Below are 13,374 nucleotides of genomic sequence, written 5' to 3'. Positions count from 1 at the left end.
CATGATTTATACATTTAAAAATATATTCTGGAGATCACTTCATAGCAGTAATCAAGAGTCTTTCTCATTTTTAAATGTTGCACAGGACTTCATTGTGTGGTTGTTCATGCCTCCAGTCCCCTTTTAATGAATGTTTGGTTTGTTTTCAGTCTTTTTACTATAACAAATAGTGCTGAAGGGAATACCTTTGTATGTATGTATTAAAACAAACTTGCTGGTTATGATCTCATTTATATGTGGAATCTCAAACAAAAACAAAAACCAAGTTCATAGATAGAACAGATTGGTGGTTGCTAGAGGCGGGAGTTGGAGGGTGGGCAGATGGGTAAAGGGAGTCGAAAGGTACAAATTTCCATTTATAAAATAAATAAGTCGTGGGGATGTAGTGTACAGCATGGCGAGTATAGTTAATAATACTGTATTGCATGTTTGAAAATCTCTAAGGGAGTAGTAAATCATCAAAGCTCAAGTCACAAAAAAAATTCCGTAACTATGTATGGTGATGTATGTTAACTGGACTTACTGTGGTGATCATTTCACAGTGTATACAAATATCGAATCATTATGTTATGTACCTAACATATAAAGTTGTATGTTATGTACCTAACATATGAAGTTGTATGTCAATTATACCTCAAAAAATTAATTAAAAAAATTTTTTGCTAGTGTTATCTTTGGGATAGATTTCTAGAAATGGGATTTCCTAAAAATGGGGGAGGGGCAATAACTATAGATTAAGTTTAAGAGCTATAACAACCAAATACAGTAGATGATCCTTGATTGGATCCTGCTATGAAAAAGTGAGCTATAAATAACACTTTGAGGATGTGGGTAAATGGGAATGGGTGTGAGATGAAACTAGAGAGCTATTTTCATGTTGGGGAGGCAATACCATTGTATTTAGATAGGAGAATTTTTTTTTTCTTTTAGAAGTGTAAAGTATTTTGGCATAAAATGTCATAATGTGTGACACTTACTTTGAAACAGCTCAACCACAATAATAAAAAATGAAATAGATTGATAAATCAATGAAGCTAATATGACAGAATGTTAACAATGGCTGAATCTTAGTGGATTTATAGGCGTTCATTGTACTATTTTTTTCTACTTTTGTATGTTTGTAAATTTCATAATAAAAAGTAAAAAAATTAAAAAATTATACAAGCATGTATATTATGTTTCTAGTGAGTTATTCTTGCATTATTTTATCTTTGCATGTGACTTTATCCATAATAAGGATTTTTTCTTAACAACATTATTTTGTCTGATACTAATATAATTATCTCATAATCCTCTTACATATTATCTCAAAATACTGGTGTAATTTCTTTTGGTTAATATTTGCTTGGAAGTCGGTCCAGAGGTTGCAGCTGCAGAGGAACCACCCAAGGAGAGCTGCAAAGATGCTGTCTGGACACGTGGTCTTGGGCTGTGACTTGCACCCTCCCTTGGCAGGCCAGACTGGTCTTCAGAATGCTTTGGGATCATCCTTCGTTGCCACAGGGAACCTCCATGCCTCTTAACACTTGTCTTCAGAAGACTGGCACTGCTGAGGTATCCTCTGTTCTTGAAGAGCGTAATCTTGTAGCCAAAACCTCTGTTGACTGTGAAGAAATAGGGTGTGTCTCAAGTATTGGTGATAGTATTGGTTGAATACATGGGCTGAGGAATGTTCAAGCAGACGAAATGGTAGTGTTTTCTTCAGGCTTAAAGGGTATGCTTCAACTTGGGAACTGACAATGTTGGTCTTGTTGTGTTTGGACATGATAAACTAATTAAGGAAGGAGATATTGTGAAGAGGACGGGAGCCATTGTGAATGTTCTAGTTGGTGAGAAGCTACTGGGTTGTATAGTAGATGTCCTTGGTAATGTCATTGATGGCAAGGATCCAGTTGGTTCCAAGACCCATTGGTGAGTTGGCCTGAAAGCCCCTGGCATCATTTCTCCAATCTCTGTGCAGAAACCAGTGCAGACTGGCATTAATGCTGTGGATAGCTTGGTGCTGATTGGTTGTGGTCAGTACAGGCTGACGATTGGTGACTGACAGACTGGCAAAACATCAGTGATTGACAGAATTATTAACCAGAAACATTTCAGTGATGGATCTGATGGAAAGAAGAAGCTCTACTATATCTACACTGCTATTGGTCAGAAGAGATCCACTGTTGCCCAGTTGGTGAAGACACTTACAGATGTGGATGCCATGAAGAACACCAGTGTGGTTTCAGCCACTGCTGCTGACACTGCCCTCCATCAGCACCTGACTCCTTATTCTTGCTGTGCTGTGGGAGAGTATTTTAGGGATAATGGCAAACATGCTTTGATCATCTATGATGAATTATCCAAACAGGCTGGTGCCTCTGCTGATCTGCAGACCACTCAGCTACTCATGAGGCCCAGCCTGATGATGTGTTCTACTCACACTCTCATCTACAGGAGAGGGCAGACATAATGAACGATTCTTTTGGTGGTGGCTCCTTGACTTCTTACCAGAAACACAAACTGGTGATGTGTCTGCTTACATTCCAACGAATATCATTCCTATCCGTGATGGACAGATCTTCTTGGAAACAGAATTGTTCTACAAAGGTATCTGCCCTACCATTTACATTGGTTTTTCTGTGTCCTGTGTTAGATCTGCTGCCCACACCAGGTCTGTGAAGCACGTGCAGGCACCATGAAGTCGAAATTGGCTCCTATGGTGAGGTTGCTGCATTTGCCCAGTTCAGTTCTGACCTCCATGCTTCTACTCGACAACTCTTGAGTCATGGTGAGTATCTGAGTTGCTGAAGCAGGGACAGTATTCTATGGCTGTTGAAGAACTCGCAGCTCTTATGCTGGGGTAAATGAGTATCTTGATAACTGGAGCTGTTTCTATTTTTGTGTGTGTGTTTTGTTTTTGTTTTTGCTGAAGTATTTAAAAGCAAATCTTAGATGGCATGCTATTTTACCCAGCCACTACATTATGCTTTGAAAGACAAAATTTTTTTCCTTAGGTAACCGCAAATCCATTTTTACATCTAACAAAGGAAATAAAACATTTCTGAAGTTTTAGTACAAACTATTTACATTTCTCCGATTGTCTCAAAAAATGCCTCTTTACAATTATTTTTTTCAGATCAGAGTCCAAACAAGGTCCACATCTTGAATTTGGTTCTTAGGATCTCTAGGATCTCTTTTCATCTGGAGGAGTGCTCCTTTTCCCCTTCCTTATTCCATTTACTTCTTGGAGAAAGTGGGTCAGTAGTCCTGTTGTCTAGAAGTGAGATCTAAAGACTTGATTAAATTCTGTTTACTTCATATTACTAAGCATTTAGTAATGCTTAATTCAGGTGGTGACAGCCTAGTTCCTTCATTGTGAAGTTTCCTAACAGTCTTTTAACTAATGATTTTAATATCTATTGATGACTATTGTCTGATTCATTTTGAAATAGGGGTTGCAAGATGGTGATTTTCTAATTTGATCATTACTTCTACATTTATTAGCTAGAAGTCTTCTGTATAGAAAAACTTTTCTGCGTCCTTTAGGCTTATTCGGTTACCCTGAAATACTGTTCATACCGAAAAGACAGGAGAGATCTTTAATTATTTCCTTTAAATTATCCAATTTCAGAGTAATGTGTTGGTTACCTAGCAACCTCCATGATGTCCAAAGACTCTCTCTCTCTGTCTTTTTCCTTTTTTGCATGTCACTACGAACTCATGGCTTTACACATTCAATGTATTTCTATCAGTTGTAGTTGTTTGATACTCACATTATTTTATTTTGGGCACATGGGGAAGCATTTTGATGTTTTCTGTATTTATTTAATATGGCAATATTAGCTTTTGATAGCTTCCTTGCTTTCTATCATAATGTGATATCCCAAGCTCAATTGGTACATTTCCTGGAATTGACTGTTCAGAAATAACCCTGAGTCCTTTTAGTGTGTGAAGGTGTTTTGAGACCAGAGTATGAAATTCTTGTTGCTACTTGATTATCATTGCTTCTTGGCCTTTCAGTGGACAGTTAGAAAATAAGTACCTTTTAAAAAATAAAGTTACAAGTTTATACTGATATTTACAACCACAATTTAAAATTACAAGGTTTTTCAACTGACATTTTGATGCTGAACATTAGTCCTTAGCAGCTTTAACATAGTGTCTTAGTTGTATTATGTTAAAATATATACATGTTAATAATAATACAATTATTACTGTTAACAATAAGAATACTAAGTGACATTAGGTATTTTAAGATTTGTTTGCCCTTTTAATATTTTTGTCCTAGGAACGTATTGCACTAAAAACTGTGTAGTCAAAATATTTTGTTCTGAGATCAATTGGAATAATTCTTTTCTCTGTGTGATTTTGTTACCAAACTGATATACCATTAGGTTCATTTGTTTCAGTTTGTTTTCAACTTCTAGGCATTGGTTTTTATTTTCTTAAATTTAGTTTTGTGTTTTGTTTACTACCTCCTTCTTGAAACAGTTCTTTTAAAAATTTTTTTATTGAATTATAGTTGGATTTACAATGTTGTGTTAGTTTCACGTGTACAGCAAAGTGATTCAGTTATACATATATGTACATATATATATTCTTTTTAAGATTCTTTTCCATTATAGGTTGTTATAGGATATTGAGTATCGTTCCCTGTGCTATATTGAATATTACTATATTTGTATATAATAACATATATTGCTATACTGAAATACTTCCTTTACTTTTCTTCTGGGACATTACTTTTTCTTGCATTTTATTTTTATTTTTTTTCTGTCTCACTTGGGGCTTCGATTAAGTCTCCTTTCCTGGTTCCTCCTCCTCTTCCTGCTCTTAACTTTGGAGTGTACCAGGACCTCTGCTCCATTTATATTCATTTCCTAGTGAATGCGTCTTGTCCCATGGTTTTAAATACCACCTATTTTCTGATCGCTCACAAGTTTATATCTCTGCCTGGACTTCTTCCTTGAATTGCAGATCTAGATATACAACTTTTTATTCACTATTGGCACTTGAATGTCTAATAGGATGTCTAAACTTAGCATATCCAAAGATCAACCCTCAATTTCCATCCAGCTGTTCCTCTGGCAGTCTCCCCTGTTTCAGTAAATGGCAACTCTATCACATTGCTCAGGCCTAATACCTTGAAGTCATCTCTGATTCTTTTCTTACGTATCCTGTACCCAACTCACCAGTATATCCTGTCAGCTTCTACCTTTGAAATATATTAAGAATCCAATCAATCTTCCATTTCTCACCAACTCCACTGCCATCACCCCCAACTAAGCTGCTGTTAAAGTCACCTGGATTATTGTAATGGCCTCATAACAGGTCTTCCTGTTTCCATCCATGCTTCTTTACAAGGTATTCTCTACTTGGCAGTCAGAGTGAGCTGTTAAAAGTCATTCCTTTGTTCAAAACTCTCCAGTACAGTCCTTCAAAATAATCTAGGTTTGGGGAAGGTGGATAGAGGTGTAGATGGCCATGTATTGCTAATCGTTGAAACTGAGTGATGGCAACTTTAAATTCATTGTATTGTTCTTTTATTTTCGTATATATTTGATACATAAAACAAAATCCAAACTCTTCAAAGGCTTTACAGTTGTCTATAACTGCACCAGTATGGTAGCCACTAGCCACATGTGGTTACTGAGCACTTGAAATGTGCTAGTCTGAATGTAGATGTGCTGTGAGTATAAAATACACACTGGATTTTAAAGACTTCTTAAGAAAGAAAAAATGTAAAATACCTCATTAATATTTTGTTATATTGATTATGTATTGAAATCATATTTTGGATATGGTGCTTCAAATAAAATACAGTATTAAAATTAATTTCATTTCGGACTTCCCTGGTGGTCTAGTGGTTTGGACTTGGTGCTTTCACTGCTGTGGCCCCGGGTTCAATCCCTGGTCGAGGAAGATCCCACAAGCTGAGTGGTGTGGCAAAAAAAATTGTTTCTTTGTATTTTTAAAAATATGGCTGCTAGAAGATCTTTGTATGTGGCTCACATCATCTTTCCATTGGATCTGTGGCCATGCTTTCTCTCTGACCTCATCTCCTACATTTTCTTCTCTCCTTTTTTTTTTTGGCCATGCGGCTTGTGGGATTTTAGTTCCCCAACCAGGGATTGAACCTGGGCCCTCGGCAGTGGAAGCGCAGAGTCCTAACCACTGGACCGCCAGGGAGGTCCCTTTTCCTCTCCTTAGCTCACACCACTCCAACCACACTGATCTCTCTGCTTAGAACAAGCAGACTACATTTCTATCTCGGGACCTTTGCACTTGCTAACCTGTCTGCCTGGAGGTCCCTTTCTCAGTGTCCTGTGACTCACTCTCTTGTTTCCGTCAGAGATACTTACCTGATCTGTATAACACCTCGTCCCCTTCACTCTCTAATCCCCTTAGTCTGCTTTCTTTTTCTTTGTAATACTTATCACTACTGACTTGTGTTTTGTTAATTTGTATTCCTGTATCCTGAGCACCTAGCATAATGCTTATACAGCATAGGGCTTTTGGTAACAATTTGTGGAATGGATGTCTATAGATTGTGCAGGTAATTATGTTAAGTTCAATACTGACTTCATCTGCAGTAAGGTTCAGGTTTCCTAAATATATAAAGGATAAAAATTATTAGAGTAAAATCAACTTTAATTATAACTACATGAAATTCCCTGCGTGAGGAAACAGATGCTTTATAAAATGATATAAGATAGCTATTTTATTCCCTTCAAAGGAATTAAGGTAAAATAACCTTATACTAAATAATTTTTATGTATTTGCATAATTAGTAAGATGGAGAGTTTAGAGATACTTTGGAGATATTCAAGAAAGTAAACAAAATACAGACCAAGACTTACTTAAGGGTCAGAAATGTTTTTTATCCAGTAGATAATATCCAGTTTCTCCAAGGAATTTTCCAAATTCTTTTATTAGTCTGGCATTTTTATTGTATTCATGGTAACCCAGTGGAGTTTAGAGTTTGGAGTTTCTAAGTGGAGCTTAGAAATTTTTTTGAGTACACTGAAATTTTTCTTGTGTTAGTAAAACAAAACTTGGTCTGTTTATAAAATAACTTTTGAAGTCAGCCATTGTTTTTTATTTAAAATTAAAACTATGAAGGAGGGAAAGGAACCAAAAAAAGGAAAAATGAGAAAGGAATATTTTTAATGTATTGTCTTCATTTTAAAATGTAAGATGACTAAATGTACCAATGAAATAATTTAAAAGCAAGGGTATCTTTTCCTTATCTGAATATACTTGCAAATTCTATTTTAATTTCTAACAGTCTTGGTCACAGCATCCCTTCAAATGTAACAGGAAAAATGAAATGACACCAACAAGGTATGTGACAACTTGAGCTGTGAAATTTCAATAGGCAAAACTGACGAATCAGGGCTAGCATTATATTCAACACCTTTAACTAAGACGTTTGAAGTACATCCTCAGTGATTTTTTTGTTTTTGTTTTTTCCTCAGTGATATTTTGGAATATTATTTTGTACTTGTTTAACAAACATTTACTAACTGTATATTGTATGTCAACACTGTACCAACTACGCACGGTTACAAAACTATACTTTCACAGTGGCTATCCTTCACTGAGTGCTAATTAAATATCAAGTAAGTTTACAGAGATTATTTTAGTTAATCCTCGCGAAAGAGGTAATTTTATTACTCTCAGTATTCCAATGAGGGAACAGAGGCTTTCCAGAGAGTTCTGTTTTCAAAAAGTTTACCATCTAGAGCGATGAGAGTAGCAGTAGATAGAATATAAAGTGCTAAATGCTACAAGAAAGGGTGCAGAGGAATGGTTGCCTTTGGAGTTGGGAATGAGGAAGGCCTTCCAGAGAACAGGATAGTTGTTCTGAATTTGAAAGGTAGGGAGGAGTTTGCACGGTGAAGAGTGGAGAATATTGCCAGCATATGCAAAGACATTGAACTCTGAAATGATCTGAGCATTAGTGAGAACTTTTCTATAAGCCTTTGATTTATTCATCATCTACCACACATTCTGTATTTCCATATTCAAACAAAGATCTGGCTTAGGCAATGAGGAATCATCTGATTGAGTTATTATCAAGGGCTGGAGTGCTGGCAGGGCTTGTTCGGATTAGCATGTGGGTTAGAACTTCACGTCCTAGGCTTTGGCCTTAACTTGGCAGGTCTCCCGGGAGTAGATTCCACACTGAATAGCAGAATGGCTAAGAAAACAAATTCTTGTGCCAGACTGTCTGGGTTTAAATCTCAGCTCTGCCACTTCTTACCAGCGGATGTGACCTTGGATATGTTACCAAACATTTTTATGCCTTACTATCTTCATTTGGAAAATGAGAACAATAATGACAGAACCTACTTCATCATAGGATTGTTATGAGGATAAAAGAAGTTAATAGATACAAAGCTCTGAGAATAGTGCCTGGTACATAGGAAGCTCTGTATAAGTACTAAGTACTAGTATTACTTGAGACTAGTATTTAAACAAAATGCTACTTTGTTCATTTAGAGTGAACTTTGTTCCTTTCTCATGGTGCTAAGAGTCTCCTAGGTCCTACTTTTTTGGTATTAAGATGCCTGAGATGCTAAATTTTGAATCAGAAAGTTCTTTGCTGGGAATTGGCCTAGAATATTTGTCCTAGGCCCTAGTAAAGGCCAGTGAGATATCTCTCCACCATAACAGAAACATTCTCTGTTCGTTGGGTTACATCTCCCAGAATCATTATCTTACTCCTTTGTTACTATCTGCCCGGCCAGATATAGCTAGTGGGTTCAGAGTCGAATGGAGATAGAACTTGGAAAGAACCCCTGAAGTGCTAGTTGTTAAGCCAGGATCTTTTTGATAAGACACGCAGGGTGACCTATTTGAGGCTCTGCTGTCTACTCTACAGACCCCGTGGTGGAAAGTGGCTGGGGTTTCCCTAACTTGGAAGGACTTGGAGCAATTCCTGTAGTTCCTTGATTATTACAATGTCCCTGATAGACTAGAGACAGGGAAGGCTTTATTACAGAACTCTTGATGCATTCTTTAGAACCCTCAGCTAAGTAGACTAGCTCAGGACTTTGCTTGGACTTTGTTTTCTATATATAATATCACGTCATCTGCAAACAGAGACAGTTTTACTTCTTCCTTTCTGATTTGGATCCTTATTATGTCTTTTTGTTGCCTAATTGCTCTGGCTAGTACTTCTAGTACTATGTTTAATAAAAGTGGCAAGAGTGGGAATGTTTGTTTTGCTCCTGGTCTTAGAGGAAAAACTTTGTTTCTTACCACTGAGTATGATGTTAGCTGTGGGCTTATCATATATGATCTTTCTTATGTTGAGTAACATTCTCTCTGTGCCTAGTTTGTTGACAGTTTTTATCATGAATGGATTTCAGATTTTGTCAAGTGCTTTTTCTGCATCTGTTGAGATGATCATACAATTTTTAACCTTCATTTTGTTATGTGGTGTATCATATTAATCTCCTTTGACAGTTGTTGCAGTTGTGTGCTTCTGGCCACATCTTGCCTGTTCTATATATCTATATATAATTATATATATTTGAATGAAACCCATCACATATACAGATGCCATGTGCACATAACCATAATAATAATTGGCAAGGTTAAAGAGGCAGCCAGATGAGGGCTGATCCTCAGAGAGTTGTGGAGTTGGTTAATAGAACACAGTTCCTTTAGGAGTGAAATGGATGGACAATAACAAAGGAATCTACTCAATATGTATCATTAAAATAAATCCACCTCAGGAGGCTGAGAGCAGTTGCTCCAATAAAGTCATGCTCTCTTGTTCTGTTTCCAAACTTGAGTCAGTTTTTCAACCCAGAAACCATTGACTGAGGAAAAGTCATGTCCCCAGGAGAAGGACACTGCAACACATGTCAAATACATGTGGTAATGATTCCCCTAGTCCTTCCCCAAAGGGACTTACCTCCAGCTATTTGAGTAATTGCACTGGGGACAAAGGTAAGAATAACCCAATATTTGTTGGATGCAGGGTCTGAATTCACAATGATACCTGGGATCCAAAGCACCTCGTATAATGGGTGCATTATGGCAGCCAGGTAATAAATGGAGTCCTGGCCAAGGTTTGGCTCACAGTGGGTCAACAATGTCATTTGTTTAGCCTCTGAATGTTTTATTAGAGCGAATACTTAGTACTTCATAAAATCCCTCGCGTTGTGTCCCTGACCTACAGGATAAGAATCATTATAGTGGGAGAGACAAAAAAAGAAAGAAAGAAAGAAAGAAAGAAGGAAGAGAGAAGAGAAGAGAAGGAAAAGGAAAAGAAAACACCAAGTAAGTGGTGATCTCTGAAACTGCCTCTATCCCTCAGCCAAATAATAAATCAAAAACACTATCTTAACCTGGGGTGGTGGTGGAGGAAATTAGTGAGCCTGTGAAGTATCTAAAAGATGGTTGATTCCCATCATCTGGGTTGTAAAGAATGACAGCAGACTGCCACAAACTGCGCTAAGTCATAGGCTCAACTGCAGTTGAAGTGCCAGATGTGGTGTCCTTTCCATTGCACGTGAACATATTCCCAAGTACCTGGTAGGCAGACATTGATTGGGTAGATGCATAATTTCCATCCCTGTTAGGAAAATAAAAGATCAGAAACAGTGTGTATTCACAGGGAAAAGATGACAGTATACCTTTGTAGTTTGACCTCAGGGCTATTTAAAATTTCTTGTCCTTTGTCATCCAGTAAGTTGAAGAGGATGCCACAGAGAACATCACATTAATACATTATATCGATGGTAACATATTTATTGGACGATATGAGCAAGAAGTCGCTAACATATTGGAAACTTTGATAAGACACCCTCCCTAGAGGGTGAGAGAGATACCGTAAGAAGGTTCAGGGACCTTGTCACATCAGTAATATTTTTAGAGTTCCATTGGTCAGGGGCATTCCAGGACATGCCATCCAAAGTAAAGGACAAATTATTGCACCCTGAACTTCCTAAACATGAAAAAGGTAGCATAATGCCTAGTAGGCCTCTTCAGATCTTGGAGGCAGTATATTCCAACTGGGAATACTGCTTCCACCCAGTGGCATGAAAGGCTGCCAGCTATGAGCAGAAAAGGGCTCTGCAGTCATGTAACCAGGCAGGTTCAAAGGTTCTAGAGACTTCAGTGGTAGGAAAGCTGGAGTTTATGGCAACCACCAATAGGGAATCACAACCGAGGCCCTGGGGGTTTTAGAATAAGGCCATGCCATCTTCAGTGGAGAATTATATACTTTATGAAAAATGAAGATAGTTTGTTGTATGAGATGATGATGTATGAGAGATGAATTACCTGACCATGGGGCAAAATCATCATGTGGTTACAACTGGCAATCTTGAGCTGGGGTTCTATCAGAACCATCCAGTCATAACTTGGAGCAGGTGCAGCAATAATCCATGGTAAGATGGAACTGGTACATACAGGGCTGAGCAAGAGCAGGGCCCGAGGGTTCGTGGGAATTGCGCAAGCAGGCAGCCCAGACCCCCATGTCGTCCATCAATGTTGTATCAGTTCCTGTCTCTTGGGTCACACCTACAGGTGTATGGGCCATCCTTTAAGACCAGATGCAAAAAAGGAGGAAAAACCCAAACTTGGTTCATGGACTAGTTGCTTCTGTGGTTGCAAGCTGGAAATAGATAGCATCCTCCATACAGCTCCACTCAGGGGTGGTACTGAAAGCCAGTCACAAGGGAAAATCTTCCCAATGGGCAGAGCTTCAAGAGGTGAAGCTTGAAGTCACCCCCTTTGTGTGGAAAGAGAAGTGGCCTGAGTTCAGAATATATGTGAACTCTTGGGCAGTGAGAAATGACTGGCTGTTAAGTGATTTGTGGAGAGAAAGATTGGAAGATTGCATGTCAGGGGTAGAGGCACGTGGTATATGGGAGTGGGCATGAAGTTGTGAGCATCTTCATATCATACGTTAATACCACCCTAATGCTGGCACAATGGGTACATAAGCAAAAGGGCTATGGTGGCAGGGATGAAAGCCATGTATGGGCTCAATGGTATGGGCTCCTATTCACTTAAGTTGATCTAGTGTTTCTGCTTTTGCCTGAAGTTCAACTTGCCAGAAACAGCGACCAACACTGAGCTCCTGATATGGCACAATCCCTCCAGGAGACCAACCTGGCACTTGATGACAAGTTGATCACGCTAGGCACAGTAACAGACATATTCCAGGTAGGAGATTGTCTTTCTTGCTCATGCCATCACTTTTTGAGGATTTGATTTATTGGCATGGCATCATACATAATTTCATGTTACACCAGGGGGTTGACTTTATGGCGAAGGTGTTGGAGTGAGCCCATGGTCAGGTGGTCCACGGTCTTAACTCATATAGAATCACCCAGAAGCTTCCTAAATGATAGAGTATTGGAATGGCCTGTTAAAGGCACAGCTGTAGCATTAGCTTGGAGGTGTGGAGGTGATATTTTTGAGGATGGGGTATCACCTAGGATGCAGGATACACTTTGAGTTCAAAACGTTTATATGGTGCTATGTCTCTGATAAAAGAATACATGGGTCTGGGAACCAACAGGTGGAAGCAGGAGTGGCCCTACTTGCCATTATTATTCCTGTGTCCCTCTTGTAATTTGTGCTTCCCATTTTATCAATTCCTCTTGAACTATAAGCTGCAATTACCACCTAGCCCCTTTGGGTTCCTTGTTCCAAGAGACCAGCAGACAAGGAGTCACCATCCTGGTAGGAGTAATTGATTCCGATCCATCTTTAATAAAGAACGTGCTGCCCCAGCTGCTGGGAGTACAGGCAGTAGACAGCTTACAGCTGTCAGCTCCTGAAGGAATTCTCATCTGCAGAGCCTCCTTGCCCGGTCATGCCCCGTCTGAGTGGTCATTGAACCATTCACTGATTTACCAGTCAGCTTCACCTAGCAACTGCGAGATTCTTGTGGGGTCAACTATGTCCAAAGGCACTCGTTAGAAAACATCCTGCATGCTAAACTCCATCATAGAGTTTACTTCCCGTGGGAACCCAACCTGTGATGAGTTGCCGTTACGACTCAGTTTTTATACTGTTTGAAAGTGCTAAGACAAGGTAAAGAAAGAGATTTTATGGGATTACTATTAGGGGCAACTAATGTGGTCTTTGGGAGCCTCAAAGAGTTTTTGAAAAACAAAAAACGAAAAACCAACCATTTAATTTATCCCTTCAAAGTTAAAGATGTTTGTTAACAATAAGAGAACTGCTTTTGAAATGGTCACGATATGAGAGCATTTTGAAAATGGCTATTTGTCTGTTGTTACATGAGTTTACTACTGAAAATATGTCATTATATAAGACCCCTCATACTTATAAATGGAATTTTCTGTCCTGTGTAAAAATCTTCCAAGGGATTTTTTGTTTAAAACATAAACGCATGTA

At 38.4% G+C, this 13,374-nt stretch overlaps 1 pseudogene; it reads left to right on the top strand.

Moving 5' to 3' along the window:
• The first annotated feature begins 1,403 nt into the window (after window positions 1-1,403).
• LOC137768303 (ATP synthase subunit alpha, mitochondrial-like) lies at window positions 1,404-12,933 on the top strand (annotated as a pseudogene).
• Window positions 12,934-13,374: the final 441 nt, after the last annotated feature.

This window comes from Eschrichtius robustus, chromosome 8 (assembly GCF_028021215.1).
Source record: "Eschrichtius robustus isolate mEscRob2 chromosome 8, mEscRob2.pri, whole genome shotgun sequence".
Taxonomy (NCBI): Eukaryota; Metazoa; Chordata; class Mammalia; order Artiodactyla; family Eschrichtiidae; genus Eschrichtius; species Eschrichtius robustus.
Note: the sequence above shows the minus strand (reverse complement) of the source record. Positions and strands in the feature narration are given on the sequence as shown.